Genomic DNA, 16,580 nt, shown 5'->3' with positions numbered 1-16,580 from the left:
TTCAGTATTTTAATTTGACCAGATTATGGAAATAGAATGTGAAAGATAACTGGAGGTAGTTTCCTCGCTGCTGAAATGGTAGAGAAAGCCACATCACATTTAGCACAGGGAGGGGCCCTTCCATGAGCTGTTCTTTACAGGCCATGGGGCACTGCAGGCCCCTGGCTGAGCTCACCCTGCAGTCACAGGGCGTCTTGGTTTTGCGTGGATGTTTCCAGCCTGTGCTGCTAGTCTTGGTGCAGCTGCTGGGAATCTTCTTCATTGGCTTCGTTTCCTTCTAATATTGTACGTTCATAAGTATCTGTGCAGCACCAGGGCCATTGACAATACTGCTGATTACTTCACATCACTATTTAATTAGGATGAAAGACAGGGGATGAGCAATTGGAGATTTTACACTTGGGAAAGAAATTGATTTATGGAACAATCAGTCTGTTGGCTCTGGCAGGCTTTTCTTTAAAAAGCAAGAAAAGTATTCTTGTCACTTTTGGGTTGATCTAAATCAAGGAGCTTGTGCAAAATTATTCTTCTCAGCCTGTGATGCAGAGATCTAACAATGGGGCAGAAATTGATCCTCTGTTAAATTCTGTGCAGTACCTCAGGGAGTGAGGTAGGGAGCACAGCCCCGCTACAAGCCTGGAGTTCACAATGTCTTAGCGGGACTCCATTGAAAGGCCTTGCCTGGGCTGTACCTTTTCAGTCACAGAGGACTGCTTTTGCTATAGCAAGGAATTTCTGTTCTTTTGCCAGTGTAGAATTGCCTGGGAATTAAAACTGATCTTATTTTAAAGGCAACTATGGGATGTATGTACGTGCTGCTCCCCTGTTCCTTGTATAAATGTGAAGCTCGCCCAAAAGCAGTAGAAAATCAATGTGATGATGCCTCAGAAAGGTCTTGATAGTGCTAATATTGTCACAACTTTGCCCACACTCGTGAGCTTTATTGGACAGCTGTATGTTTCTCCTAAAGCTGGGAGTTTTCCCTGTGGCATTCTGAAAAAAATGTTATGTGAATTGAAGAAGGTATCTTGCCTCCTACAACAGATCTGCACCTGCTGTTCCCTGCTCCATGTCTAGGGCCCAGCATCATCCAGTCTAGCGTCATCACACCCGGCTTTTACCAGGCTGCCAACAGCCCATATGCAAGGGCTGGCCTCTGCTGTCTGAGATGAAATGTCTTTCAGATCTTCCTCACATTTAAGCTGAACCAGAGGTTATGTTTTTCCTGGTATGTCTGCATTTGTTGAGGAAACTTCACTATGGTTATATTTATACTCTTATCCATGAAGGGACTGTAACAGAAACAAAAGGCTGTTTTCTGTGACTGTTTGAGGCTGCTGCATCACTTGTTGCTCTGGAATTCCTGTGGGAAACTATAGGTTTGGCTCAGCTATAGCTGAGTTGCCTTCTCTTCCAATTTCTGTAGCTAGAAAGGGACATATTCCTGTGACCAGGATGGAGAGATCAATACAAATACTTGGCTAATGAACATTTGTCAGATAAGAAAAATTAATTCTAACTTCCCTGTTAATGAAAGGTGTACTTGGAGGGATTCTAATGCTGAACACAGGACCAGGAGAGAAAACAGCTGAATTCATTCTCCTATTGCTACAAACCTCCTGTGATTTTTGAGCAGGGCAGCTGAACCATACCCTCCATCATACTGTGTTGTCCTCCCTATCAGTAAAATAAAGATAAAACTATTAGTTCTGGCTATTTGGATGGCAATCTGGCTGCCAGAGCGCATTCTCCTGACTATATGTGCTGGCTGCACTGAGCAGAATAGCCCCCTCCTCTTATCTGTTGACCAGGTCCAGAGAACAGCAGCCACATCCCTCAGCAAACAACTCCAAAAGGGCTTGACAGTTAAATAATTGCCTCTGCTGCCTGGCTTTTAAGAAATGAAGTGAAACTTAAATGGGAGTTCTGCAAAGTTTGATAGCCCTTCCACTCTGCTGGCATAATTCACGGTGGGCGTTCGAGCTTCCAGCCTAATGGGGATTTGTGAGAAGGCATCAACTCAGAAAAAGTGTCAACAGCACCACAGGTCAGACAAGGACATATTATTATGCACCTTTGAAAACACAGCCAGACTTCACATCTCAGCCCAGCATGCAGCAATCATTAGTCACCCTGCATAATCCTCTTGACCTATTTTTTTTTTCTTTTCACAGTGGTCACATTTGAAAATACTGTCTAGAGCCCGTTGGGCTCAAACAAAGTTGTTAATTGGGAGCTGTCTAGCTAAGGGGTAACACAGAGGCAAAGTTCAACGCTGTGTGCTCAGCACCCGGGCTGCAATGCTGAGCATTCCCAGGGAGGTGATGGCCAGGAGGCCTTGTGTCACCGGTATGCATAGGGACTTGATTCCTCTTGCTTCCAAAGGGGCTGGTCACATGGGCACTTTGGTTTATCTGGAATTAAGGATTTGACAGGATCTGACCCAGCAGTAGGGTTTGAATGTGAGAATCGCTAATGGCGTTTAGATACAAGAGGAAGAAAACACTAGTTGGAACAATGGACCAGCCAGTGAAAGACTGCTGGCACATCTCTGCCCCAGAGAGCCCGGTGAGCATGGCCTTTGTCATTAGAGGATTTTTAAAGGGGTTGCCACCCTGGTTCCTTCGCCCTAAGGCTGGTGCAAAAGGTGTGTAAAGCAGCATAGTTCACAGGCTCTGCCCACTGGCACTGAGGCTGTCACTCACCATCATCTTACAGTAGGCTGCTCTCAGTAATCTTGGAGGGACAAGTGTAGGGTGGCCCTACACAGGTGTCGAGATGTGGAAATGATCTGCAAACTTGGTACAGAGGCTTGTTACTTCTGAGAGATTTATTCTGCATACCATATATCTGTTAAATTCCTGGAGGCAACAGCCACAGATACGTAGATGAAGGAATTAGCATAAAAACTACCTACAATACTTATTCCATTATTATACTATCAAAGTGCTTCATAGGTTCTAATGAATTCATGTCACAGCTTCTCTGGGAGCTAGAAAATTGTTATTCATCCCAAGTTTGAAGAAGATAAATTGACCTGTTCAGTGATAAAGCCCAGGTAGGTGGCAGAGTCAGATTGGTTTCCAGAAGACCCAGGTGACTACATAGCACTGAGGTCATGGAAGATGCCCATAACTGAGTGGGAACCTGTACCTATGTCTCAGCTGGTGCCCTGTGTGCCAGCCCAGCTTTTCTATCTAAGCATATATAACATTCAGCAGTACTTTTGTGCATGTAGGTGGAATTGGATACCAAATTTCATAGGCTAATAATTTTCCAGAATGCTTTTCCTTGTTCCTCTGTCTGCAGAGCCCACCCAAATGAAAGGCAGAGTGCAATGCAGGGCTCCCTTGCCTCAACTGAGGAAAAGATCAAAGCTCTGATTGTGATGGTGCTGAAGGCATATGCCTTTCTTGCTTACCTATGCTAGTTTATGAAGCTACTAGCCTAGCAAGATTAGTAGGTGTCAAATCTACTTTATGAAAACAGTCAAGGGTGGCATTATAAATTTGCTGCACCCGTGTATGAACAGGCATGTTCTAACTAATTAGGTCAGGCTGTATTCTGCTAGACGGAGCTAGTGTTGGAAATTTTGCCTCTCCCTATCATATGAGCCTTCCTGCCTTTTCCTGATGTCTCAGGGGCCAGAGGTGTATGTGCTGTTACCCTCCAATCCCTGCAGGCATCTATAAAAATGTGCAAAGCTTGATTTGGACCTGATGGTCATGAAGTGTGGTACCTACACTGCCGTATACAGGTGGCCAGAAATTGCTTCTCTCCCACTGTAAGGTTGCCTGCTTGTTGTCAGGAGCGGTGCATTCAGTGTATTTGAGGGATGGTGCAGGTAGGATCTTACTTGGTTCTTGCTCTTTGTGAAGCTGTTTCCTTGTCTATTTTTGACCTGCTGTGACAGGACTGGGCTGTGACAGTCTGCCCTGCATATTTCTAGTTTCACTAAATCCCTGGGAACTGAATACTACTGTCTGTGCTCTTTTGCTGTTCATTTCTGTAGGGATTTAGGGCAGAGGTTCGTTATGCTGCCATCATGATCTTGTAAGGAGCAAAGAAGAAATGCAGTGTATTCCCTAGATGCCAGGATAATTGTATCTTGACAGCATACTAATTAATCATCTCGTAATCAGGTAATTATTTCCCATGTAGCTGTCTAATTACCATTTAGTAGTCCAGACTTCAGCCTGCAAGTAACTAATATTTTCAAGTGAGGGGTTCAAGGGGAGGAACACAGTGGGCCATGACTTCTGGTGTAAATCCTCTGTCTTCCTTGAATTACTCCTGGGATTAATTTGGTCTGCCAGTTCTTTTAGTCTACAGAACCACACAGCAGCCCTAATTATTGCCATATTGGCAACACGAAAAGAGTACGACCAACTCCATTGCTCAGCATAATGGACTTAGCTACTAGACTACAGCTCTTAAAGTGCTCAGAAGTACATCCATATGTTGGCTCCCTATGAGCTCTTACTAACCTAGCAGATTATAACCTAATGAGCTTGAGACATACTTTTGGGATCAATATACAAGATGCTCTTATAAGGTGAGGTTATATATTAGAGCATGCTGAATGTCTCCATGGTAGACAAGAGATTTACTTGTAAGCCAGGGAAGACTGCAAAGATAAAAATTACAGTCTACAGTCAAAGCTTACTTAATGTTGATACCTTGAGAGTGTTTTCACCTCTACCTCCAGCTGATTCACTTCTGGTTTAGTTAGGTTTCCCAATGTTTGTGATGTGTCTTGAGTGTATGTGTGTGCATGCATGCGTGAGTCCCACTTCTATTGATCAAAAAATTTAGACTCATTCAAAAATTTTAACCACATTTGGAAGAGAGGCAGGAACCTCAGCAATATTAAACTCTTATGTTTCATAAAAATAGGCTTTTGTATGGATATGGTTAAAGCAAGACAGGCCTTCATTCATGTGACTTTACCAGTGTAAAAATAATTTAATACATCAACACTATTCCCATATGTGAAAGAAATCAATGTAGACTGATATAAGGCACTTTCCCACTTGCAGAGCTGCCTCTTGGGCTAGTAACATTATTTAGTTGCGTGTGTTTTGGGTTGTTGTTAGCTATGTCCCACAATATCTGTGTCAAAGTTATAAAACTAATCCTTAAGACATCAGAGTCCAGCTCAAACAGCATACGTACACCTACCACAATGTTGGCCATGGACACACTGATGAGTTAATATCTCCCATTTTTTTAAAGCTATGTGACCCTAACAAAGAGGTAACTTCATGTCTTGGTGTCAGATTTACCCCAGACGAATTGCAGCAGTTTTCTCATGCTTTTTAGTGCTCAGTTGTACCCAGCTGCCTCTGTATGTATTTGCTGCATGATTACACCTTCAGTTTTGCATCTCTATTCATGTGTCCAGATCATCAGACCTTTGCCCAACCCAGCCTCAGGATGGCCTTGCAAACACTCTGAGGAACTGGAGTGTGATTTTCCTTGGCTTGCTTTCTTTCCATTATCTATCTTCATGGTGATAAAGACTGCTGCTGTTGACCTCAGAAGTGCTCTGGCAGGCTTTGCTGTGTGGAGGACACAAAAGGAGGAATGATGTGCAAGCTCTGCTTTCAATAGCTGGCCTGTGGAGCTTCTCCCCGGAGAAGCCAAGAGGAGGGAAATGGAGACCACATAAATAGCAGGGACTCTCCAAGAACATGTGCTGAAATAAAAGCAGCTAAAAATAGTCTCTAAGGCTAAATGTGAATCATCTGGAGAGTAACTAGCAAAAGTTTCTGCAAGAAAATCCTGAAAGGAAGAAGCCATGTTTTCAGAAGCAATCATGCAAGCTGGAAGCAAATAAAGTCTTCCTATGAAAAACATGTGCTGTTGGGAAGACTTCATACCCTTCCCCAGGTCTGCCTTCTCCAGTTATGCTGGGGCTCAATCTCATTCTTAGTGGTGCAGTTTTCAGTTAAGTCTCTCAGGATGGGATTTTTTCCAGATTTTGATTAAGTTTCAAGAACTGGAGCTCCAGTGAGTAGAATCAGGCTTTGTGAAAACAGCCAGTCCATGTAATTTCTCTCTTCCTCTGTGGTCAGGCAGTACCCAGGTCCCAGAAATATCGCAAGGTGGTAAAACTTTTTAAAAAATAGTGTTTTTTCTTTGCACCCCTTCTCCCAGCGCAAATGCTTATCCCCTCCGGTCTTCCATCTGCCATTCATTCTTCCCTCTTTGCCAGCTATAATCTGCTGCTTTGGGTTACCAGAGCTATTTCTAATGCAACATGTTTAATCTGAAATTGAAAAGTCTTTGTGAGCTGAGGCCTCAGTGTCATGTGGTGAATATCTTAGATGCAGAAAGGGATCAAGGTGGCTTCTTAGTTACCAGTAGTTAACACAATCTATTGTGGTTTTTTTAATTGCCATTTATACATGTCTTTGTATCTCCTACTAGGAAGAAGTACGATCTGGAAATAAGATAGCTTATAAATAGCCGCAGTTTTGCTGTAGCACCAGGAGAAGCTTCAGCTATAGTGCAGCTATAGTGCGTTCCGACAGGCATTGAGGAGGCAGATTGAAGCCTTTCTGCTATACAATGCTGGTCTACAAAAGCAGCATTTACGGCGAGCAGCCCTTGCTAGGCGGGAGTAGCTGATCACAGATGCATCCCATGGTGTGCGGCGCAGAGTTGGCTTTCCAGAGCAGCACACATCATGCACAGCCACCCCGGGAAGTAACGGGAGGAGATGCAGTCCCATGGCCACACTGCTGGGCCAGGAGCAGGTACTGACCCGTTGCACAGCTGCGGGAGGAAGCCTAGGCCTTCAGATACTGCTGCCACCAGTCCCTCACCTCTGCGGTCCAGCTTGGTGTGATTTTTCTCTGGGTATCTTTCAACTTTTCTTTCTTGTGATGGCATTTCTAGCTGAGACACTGGATAGAGTGCCAAGTCCGATGGTAAAGCTGTTTTCTGTCAAAGATGTAATGTCCATAAAATACTGATTTTGACAACATTTTGGCTCAGGAGAAAGGAAATTATGTCTAAATTTCAGAGCATCTCATTTCGACATCTTTCAGAGTGGAGAGTTTCAATTTCAGTTTGACCAGATATTTAACAAAGCTGTTTAATCGCATAAATATTTAAGAAACATCTTAAGAAACTGATTGACCCCAGTCTTTTAAAAAATTCTATTACTGACAACTTTCACATTTTCCTTTAATTCTTTTCGAGAGTATCAGAATTTCTCTTTCAGAATTCTTATTTTCAGCCTGAGGCTGGTGAAAAACAGGGCAGCTATCCAGTAAAGCAATCTAGGATATAACAGGAACTATATTTCATCAGAAATTGTTCCTTTCCATTCAGACGAAGAATGGCTAATGCGTGGTGCTTTTGTACTTGCTGTTAACAATGCATTTAGTTTTTCAGGACGTGTTTGGAAGAATGCGACAAGAGCCCCAAGACATCTTCTAACAAAGAAACTTATCACTTGGCGTTTTTACAGCACACTGAGGCTTTTCTGGGTTACACATGTCAAAACTAAGTAGTGGGTGTAACTTCCATTACCCACCAGAGGAAACAGAAGGAAACAGTCTGATAAAATTGTATTGTTTTATTAGGCAAATTTTCCCATGTAAGGCTAAAGATTGCTGCCTGCTGAATTCATTCCAGACTTCAGGCCTGCTTTTTAAAAAGCTTAAAGTGTGAACAGATAAGGAGTTAATTTACCTTCTCAGATTTAGACCTTCTGAAAGATTCATGGAAATTGTGAGTGGGAGAGATACATTTTTAATCATGCGCAGCTTATTTAATTGTAATCTTTGCCAGTCTTTGCTGTGGAGTGTGGAGCCCTTCCCTCTTGGTTTGCACTGCACACCCCAAGCACATCCTAACTCTGTGGAAGAACTGGCTTCATTCCCTACCCTGTAGCCCCTGGCTCTTGGGAGAAGGACCCTGAAGCTGCAGCAAGCTCCATCAGTGCTCCTGGTCTGGGCTGTGGGCACGTTCCGATGCTGGCCTTGCGGTGGAGCTGAGCAGACCCATCCTCCGGCTTAGCCCAAAACTGCAGTCCTGCAGTGGCGCTTTCAAATAAGGAGTGAAATTTCTTTATGTTGGGATATCTCCAGGTAAGCTCCAAATGGAGAACCACTGAAGTAAGAAGCTATACAGACTAACTACATTCCTAAATTTTATGGAACGGGTGCTATATCAGGCCCAACCATGCAGTGATTTGACCTAGAAGCTGAGCTTGACTGCTTGAGCGTGATGTGCCTTCAACATCTGTGTGTAAAGAACATGAACTGTCTCAGGTGTCTCACTCCCTGGGGTGTCCATTACTAGTGTTATTAACAGATGATCATCTTTTTTGCAGAACTATTCACGCTTAATCTCTTTTGGGCTGAATGATGAATCTGGTTGAAGACTGCACACCCCAGGGCTCAATGCAAATGCAGTGCCAGCAGCAGGCAGAAGAGCAGTTTATTCTTTTCCTTCCAAAATATGTCTCTGGGAGTATAAAGAAGTGTGAAAACTCATATGCAAAACCAGAGTTCCCTCAGTACTTGCTTGACCTTATTGCCCCCTTTTGCTTCCCACCCTCTTTTACAACACACTCATTTCAAACCAGGAGCTGAGGCCCTACTGGGAAGGTATTTTTAACTGGTTTACTTTAGCCACACTACACATGGTCTAGGGGTTCATTTTAAGTTACTTACACACATATAATGGTAACTGTAGGAGGAAAGAGGATTATAGTATATCCTCCCTGAAAACTCTAATCTTCTAAATGTTTGACCATTCCCACTTTGAGCAACCCTCATCAGCAAAATTAAGGGTTCATAAGTTTCCATTGTTGCAGAAATCTGAATGTTAGAAGTTCATCTAGTTTATGATTAACTAATAAGAAAGGGCAGGAAATGTTTTTTCTATACCATTAAAGATTGAAAGATATTGAAAAATGTTGCCTACCCTAACTCAAGAAGTCATTTTCAGAAGTGTTTGTGATTCATAGGAAAAAAACCAAAAAAACAAAATATAAAAATAATCTGTCAGATCAGTCATACTGATAATTTTTAAATGCTTTGGTCTGACTTCCATAATGTAAGCATTTTTATTGTAATCAACTTACCTGTAGAAACAAAGATTAATGTTGAATGAGGAAGTTGGAGGGCATTCAGGATCAGCTGTAATATAGGAGCAATGGAAAATGGGATTCTTAAATGCCTATTCATCTATTCTGGTTTTGCACAGGCTTCCATGAGCTCTGTGAACCTTTTCCATCTTAACACCACTAAGATATGGAGTAGCCATTAACACAATTAACACATTATGAAAGGGGCAACAAATTCCAAAGGGTAGGAGCCCAAAAAGACACCTATTGTACTGGTTTGAGAAGTAGCAGAGAGGTGGTATTCTTTCAGATAGGCAGTTTGGTTTCTGCTGCACTTCAGGCTTCTGTTTTCCTTTCATTTGGCTATTTCTTGCTCTCTGCAGCTTCATACATCTTGTATTTTGGGCTGTGAGATCTTTGGGATAGACCTTGTGAATTTGTACCGGCCTCTGGCATCATGAGACCTGACTGTCTAGGATCTGTTGTCATAACACAAAAGTTTAGTCACGTGTGTTATTGCAGCAGCTGATTTTACAAATTCCCTGTGTTTTCAGATGGCAGGAATCTTGCAACTGCAGGTCATAAAATTTTGGCATAGCAGATTCTCATAGTTGTTCAGAAAGAGCTGCTTCTACTGCAGACCAGCATCAAAGCTGAAAGCAGACTTCTATCCTGCCATCGTTTCTGTGATCTCCTCTGAGCAGCTCAAAGCAGGGGTGTGAGATAGAAGTAATTTGTTTCAAAAGTAAGACTAATGTAGAGAGCTTGTTACAATTCCAGGTAGAAAATGTTTTGTTAATAAGCAATGTTTCAAACCTGTGAAAGCACTGCGTGGAAATTTAGCTTTACCTGAATCAAAGAAAATGATGCTGTTTGCAGCTCTGTGTGATGCCCGTGGCCGTGCTGGAAGTTGAAAGGAGCATTTGATTAGGAATGCCTTAGCCAGGGCGAGATCTGGAGGCTTTGGAGTCTGCCCCGGGTGTCTTGGCAACGATACACAGTTGAGAGCCCTCATCAGCACAGACACAAAGTGTGTCCCAGGTCTGGCTTCACATCCCACTTGTGCAAAGGCAAGAGAGAAAACTTAGCTGCTACCAAGACGGGCTTAGAGACCCTGCAATTCCCTGTAGAGACTTCCACAGCCATTCTGAGTAAGTATAACTTTAAATTAAGGAACGATAAATTTTCTTCCCCCAGAAGTCATCTTTTGTTAAGTGTGCTGTAGATCAGGGATGTAAATCAGGCTAAAAGCTACAGTTAAAATATACAGAAGTCTGTTTTCAATTAGTGTGAAACTGCTCTAACTAGCCATTAACTGAATGGTATGAGATTGAAGGAGATGTGTCTTGGAAAACCTTACAGATTGGGAAAGCAGAGCCTGACCCTTCCCCCTTTGTCAGCTTTTTGTTTTCAGGAGAGAGCTAGTTGCATTGTGTGTGCAGTGCTACCTACAGCAAAGCTGTCTGCGTGGAGAGGGGAGCTGGGACAGCCTCCCCGGAGCCCTGTATGCCTTTTGTGGGCTCTGCAGATCTCTTCCTGCAACAGGGCAGCCTGGTGGTGCGGTGGGCAGCGAGCTGTTTCCACTCCTTATGCACCAAAGACAGATACTGTGATAAAGCAGAGTCGTTTTGAAGATAAGAGCTTCAGCTGGGCTGGACTGTATTTTCTAAGATGTCTGTGTTCTTACACAGAACTAGAATGTGCAGTGAGCTCTTCTTCCCTCTGAGCTTTTCCGCTTTCTGAACCGTTTGCGTTTGCTTTTAATGGAGTAAAAGGTGATTGTGGAAATACAGGCCCTGCAGAGGTATCCCAAGCCAGAGGAGAGGGCATGGTTGTGGTTGTGTGACTGCTTTAGGATAGGGGTGTCTGAATTAATCTCTAGCCTCTGTCACAGCCTTTCAGTGTGACCTCAGGGAAAGAGCTAATCTCCCTGTGCATGATAGCTGCCGCTGTTCAAGCGGTCCCACACACAGCCTTCTCTACCTGGCATGTGTCGTGCCTGCGTGGGTTGGACGTGGGGTGGGTGGGCATGACTGGCTGGTTCGGTGCTCATGGCAACCTCTCCCCATGCCTTTGATGCAAACAGCAATCACTGCAGGTATGTCTGCACTCCTGGTTTAAACGCTTCAGGGCAGAGATATGCACAGACAGTGGCTCATCCTCTGAAGAAGCATATTCATATGAAGTGTGGGTTAGCATAGAGCCAAGGGACTCGGGGGTACAGCGGAGGGCTGGGCTGGCCACGCTCCCTCCAGGGGCTGGCTGTGGACCTCTAAGGAAAGGCCAGGGCAGTGCGTGGCTCCCTCATCCGCAGTTCTTTCACAGCTCAGCTGCCTAAAACTATATCCTCAGGAAGGCAGCTTGCAGCAATGCGGAGAGCCCGTGCGGCTTCTGTGCGGGGGCGATGACTCATGCAGCTGCCCGTGAGATGAGTGTATCTGCTTGTCATTCAGCGAGGGGCAGGCACCGCTCTGTGCCACCCATCCTGAAACGGCAGCAGTTCTCAGCAGCTCCTTCTGTGGGGATGAAGGAGATTAGTCACAGAGTACAGCGAGTGCAGAAATCAGATCTGCTCCTTTGGGAATAGTGAACGCTGCAGTGGGAGGAAGAGAAGTCAGGACTCGATTTATCGATGCTCTTTTATCGGGCAATCGCACAAATGCTTTTTGTGGGGAGGACTGTGAGTTTAAAGAAACTTAGTTCAAAGGCTTCACACATCTGATGGTTGGGCCAGATCCTTGTAGCTTTGGTTCCTTGTTTGAATGAATGTGTAGTTCAAGTAAGGGCTGTCATGCTTGAATGGCGGCCAGATGAGACTGCTGCACCTCATCAGCTCTTCTGCTGTCCAGAACTGCTCACAGCAGGGTGTTTGCGGGAAGCCAGCTGTGGCTCAGTCTCTAACCTCTCTGGCTGAAAAGTGACAAGGATTTGGCTGGCCCAGCTCTTCTCTACTTCCAGTATCATTTGGGAGATATCAGACCAGAATCTTGCCGTTTAAATCAGCAGAGCTCACTGAAGTCAGCACTGGGATGCTACATCCTAGTTAAGAGTCTGGCCTGTCATTGTTTAAGAAAGAATATAACAGCCATGGCAAGTAAGAGGTGTGTCCCTTTGCTCCCTTGTGCAGAGTGTGGTTCAGGTGGCATATGGGGAACTCCTTGTGTGTAGTGTGTTATTGATTAGATGGTTTGGGCTTTCCAGGGCCTCCTGCCTTGGAGAGACACTGTGTCTGTGCACTCCATGGCAGTATCTGTGTGGATATTCCTGATTACTCCCTTGCAGCCTTTTGCGATGACCTCAAGAGTATAGTATTGCTTGGGTTTGAGTTGCTGGGCCTGTTCCCACGGAGAACTGCTATGTGTCACCCAAGTAACCTGTGCATGTGAACCATGCTCTTCCTGGCTCAGAGGTGCCAGTTGGCTCTGAACTGTGCTTCTGCCATGACTGATGGGGAATCATTCTGGGAAAGATGCAGAATAGATCACATCCTTATCATGTCTTGGCCCAATTCACTGTAATGCTTGTTTCCTACAAGGCTGCTTAGGGATTCCTAACCCATTTTTTCCCCTTAGAGAAAAATGTGATATTTTAGTAACAGAAACCAGCATGGATATTACTTGTTCATTCCAGATCCCCACAAAATGTGCTGTTTCCTGTCCGTTTCCCTCATTCATCTCAGTGTGTAAAACATGCTCCACAAGGAGACTGTCCATGAGCACGGAGCAAGTCCCCTTTCATCCCTCATCCCTCACGGAGCATGCTTGTGCGTGTTAAATAAAGCGTCAGCCTTGGTCAGCTCTAGCTTGGACTGGTCTGCTGAGTATTTAGGCCTCTGTCTCTCCCGCCTTTATCTTCGCCCTCCTTTCTTTCTGTTCCTTCCTCTATTCTCCAGTAACAGTGCCACCTAATTAGGTCATGGATTGTTTCAAACTCAAAACCTTTCAGGAGGTTTTCCAGTAGCTGCGGGTTTTGTTACTCAAAGCCACTTGTTCTGCTTGCCCAGCTTTCCTGCTTTGTGCTCTCTTAACTGCTCCTAACACTGAAATCTCTCTTATTCATGTGGCTGCGGCAGTAAAAGACATGTTAGCTCCATAACAAGCTGCTACTGACTCCTCAGGGAGCTCCCAAAGAAACATTTCACTCTGAGATAAATCTGCTTTTCTGCGTTCCCTACTGTTTTATTAATAGGGATATTTTCATGCGGAGCAGATTCTCACATGAAGCCTTCTGCAGCTTCAGCTGCTGCTCCTCCCTGGAGCCCAAGCACTGCCTCTTGCTTGCACAAGCCATTGGGAACCTCATCTGGGTAACACCACACACATTGCTGCTTTCAGGGCGAGACCAGCCAAGTGAGGGGTCAGTAGCATTTGTCGAGACCTGGGAATATGGCCTTCAGATCATATGAAACAGACCTAATCCAAGGCCTGGTTGGCCCCAAATTTTACTGTATCCAGACTCAAAGGTCTCATTTAGCTACCATGAGGTGTTATTTTCCCTACAAACAAGTTCAGTTAAGCCATAAGGAGTAATCCCAAAGGAGGTGCTGGTCAGTATAGGCAAGAATGGCAGAATTGCGTTTTTTTGTATCTGTAACCAAAATCTAGGAAATGCCAGATACATCCAATTCAATCTGCAGCCAGAAGTCTGTGACAGGATGGGCTGGGACTAGATGCAGACCTTGCAGTGGGTATTCATAGGAGATCCCTACCTGGTTCCCCCTGAACAAAATATGAATTGTCTCCTGATCTCTTATCCTAGTTTTGAAACATGCCGTTTAATACATGGTCCCAAATTATGGTTATGAATTATGGTACCTCTGAATATTCTTAATAGCTGTATAAATATCCGGACCTTTTAAAAAAAATCAGATGAAAGAAGGGCTGATAATTCAGAATGATTAAAAAGATTTCAACTTTTCTTCAGAGTTAATTGAGAACAAAGACTGTTGCCCCCACTCGCTGCACAAATTTCAATTAGGCTGACAGCAGAGCTGGTCACAGTGGCTGAATGTGGCCTGTAACAAATTGTTAAGGGAAATCTTTCCTGTTTCAATCATTGAACCTTATTAAATCAATTTCATACAACGTTTTAGTCATTGCCTTTCATTCATGGCCAACTAAAGCTGCTTTTTCATAGCAATCAGTGGCAACAGAGTTTGCATGCTAGAAAAAACAAGACTGGCTTTGCCTTGTCATGTGCTGCATGAGAGACTGTCCAGAAATTTTCATCTGGGGGTCTGCTGTATAGAAGAGGGGCAGGAGGTGCTTCCAGCTTCTTCAGCAAGCAAGGTACCAGTGCATCCAGATGAGATGGTGGTATCTAAGATCTTAGCCTTAATAAATATTTCACCTGGGATGTTTTGTAACACTTTTCAAGATGAAGATCACATACGGCTATGGAGGGACCACCTCGGCGGGCTTTTTTCCTGTGACGTTTTTCTACATTGCTTGCTAAATGGGGCTTAGCAAAAGAATGACAAGATGCTGGAAGACGAGAAATGAATGAGGGAGACAAGAAAGCTACATGTAAAGGAGATGAGTATTGGGGGGCATTTTTTTCAGTGCAGTTAGGATGTCCCAGATCTGAGCACCACTCCTGTCTCAAGAAACCTTGCAAGGTAAGTTATTCAGTAAACTTCTTGGACTAGTAGATAACATCTCTTTTGTGGTGCATTTTTGCTCAAATTTCTATCTGAGGTTTGTTGTGCCACCTCTGATTTTTTAGAGATTCACTTCTCATTCCTTAATCATCTCAAGCTCTTAAACTCAGTGGGAATTTGGAGGAAGTCAAGAGTTTTGAGCTCAGCCTCTCCTGCTGTCTGGGGTTGAAATGGGTCAGCCTGCAGAAGTTCATTGAGATTTCCTTTTCAAGCAGGACTTTCTGTGAGGTTTACATGGAAATAACAACGATCCTGTTTTGGTTTTTTTTTTCTTTTATTGCTTCATCTCGCTGCTGCCAGCAGCACATCAGAAATCAGGGATCCAGGCTGACCTCCTGGAGGAAAAGGCATGCTGCCAGGGAAGTAGATCTCAGGTCTTTATAGAAAGAAGTGTCACATTACCAGCTGATTAAACAGGTCTGACAGAGCCTAAAGCATAATGCACTGAGCCTGAAGTTGTAATCCAGTAACCGTCTCAAGATGAGCCTGCATACCATGGGGGGAGTTCCCAGGTGATGGCAGTGTCTGCAGCCTCAAAGGAGAGTCCCCTGGGTCTTGTGCATTCCTCTGGGTTTCAGGTGGAGAAACTCAGTTGTTGCTGTTCCACTTAAATTGCACTTTCCAGAAGGGGCTGAGGGGAGAATGGATCACACAGCTCAGAGCATGCTCAGGTTCTTAAAAAGGGTGACGGCTCTGACTGGGGTACCTTTAGCTCCAGCTACACAGGCATCCTAACAAGCCCAGCAAACTGCAGCTGGGTAGGGAATTGGTGTTCACCTCTCAACACGGGGCTGTGGAGCCAGGTGCCAAGAGGGGCCCTGTGCTGCAGCGCTCGTGGGGTCTGTGTCTCTTCTCACCTGTAGCCTCTGTCTCCTGGGTGCCTGTGCCAATAGTTGCGCGGTGCTGCTATGTGGGCATGGTCTCCTGGAGGGGCTGTGCCACATCTGTGTGAATGCCTTGAATATCTTAGGGCTTTAGAGTGGCATTAAATGTCTGTGTTCAGTTAGCTGAAGCCAATCTTCAGTCATGCTGGACATCAGATAGGAGTGACTGATGATGCTGATCCATCCTTAGGCTGTCAGTGCTGCGTCTGCCTGCCTGGGGCTGAGCCACCAGGAAGGAAACAGAGAGCAGACACCCCACATCAGAGATAATTGACAGTGGGGGTCCTATATGGACACTGCAATTATTTCCTTCCTTTTCCTTTTGTCTAATTGTAAGATATGTGATTGCCATAGAGGAGACCACCTACTGTTATACCGCGATTTGAGAAAGCCTTTGAACTTGTTTCTCTTGAGCTTTGGTCACCCAAATGTAAAATAGAAGCAATTAAAACATGTGAGAAGTGAAAAGGTGTGGAAGACAGACACGTAAGGTTGGTCTGAGCATCCTCAGAGCCAGCTCTGCAAAGAGTGTGGAAGAGAGGGAGGGCAGGTTTATCTCTGGAGTGAAGGACACTTTTCCCCTGAGACTTGCATGAGGTCTTACACCAGACTTGCAGTTTCCATGTTGTTGCCAGGCAGAGCAGTTGTGTCTGCAGGACAGGTATGAATGCAAACTCTTCTGGCAGAGCTACTACTCGGCCATGTATCTGAAGCATTTACTCCATATCTGTTGCTATTTACAAGTGCATGAAAATGGCAAAACGCAGAAAGAGCATTTATTCTCTGTGAGCCTGAAAGATAAAAATTTTTCCTGGCAAGGAGGGGCTAGCAGCATTTAGAGAGTTGTAGGAGCAAAGCGGTCTGATAGGACACACTTTCTGTTCCCCTTTAAGTTTGGCAGAAGGGCGGGTACCGGAAGTTTCCAACCCCATCTCCCATCCTTGGGGAGACA

At 44.5% G+C, this 16,580-nt stretch overlaps 1 protein-coding gene across 3 annotated transcripts in view; it reads left to right on the top strand.

Moving 5' to 3' along the window:
- Window positions 1-16,580, top strand: part of RAB11FIP4 (RAB11 family interacting protein 4) — a 139,257-nt gene that overhangs the window by 69,662 nt on the left and 53,015 nt on the right. The window contains exon 1 of one of the 3 annotated variants that reach the window (XM_052807701.1): window positions 10,216-10,236. The exons of the other annotated variants lie outside the window; for them this stretch is intronic. The gene's annotated coding sequence lies outside the window, so the exon portion shown is untranslated. Of the gene's footprint in view, window positions 1-10,215; window positions 10,237-16,580 lie in introns of those variants that run through there. 3 annotated transcript variants of the gene reach the window in all.

Source organism: Harpia harpyja, chromosome 14, assembly GCF_026419915.1.
Source record: "Harpia harpyja isolate bHarHar1 chromosome 14, bHarHar1 primary haplotype, whole genome shotgun sequence".
NCBI lineage: Eukaryota > Metazoa > Chordata > Aves > Accipitriformes > Accipitridae > Harpia > Harpia harpyja.
Note: the sequence above shows the minus strand (reverse complement) of the source record. Positions and strands in the feature narration are given on the sequence as shown.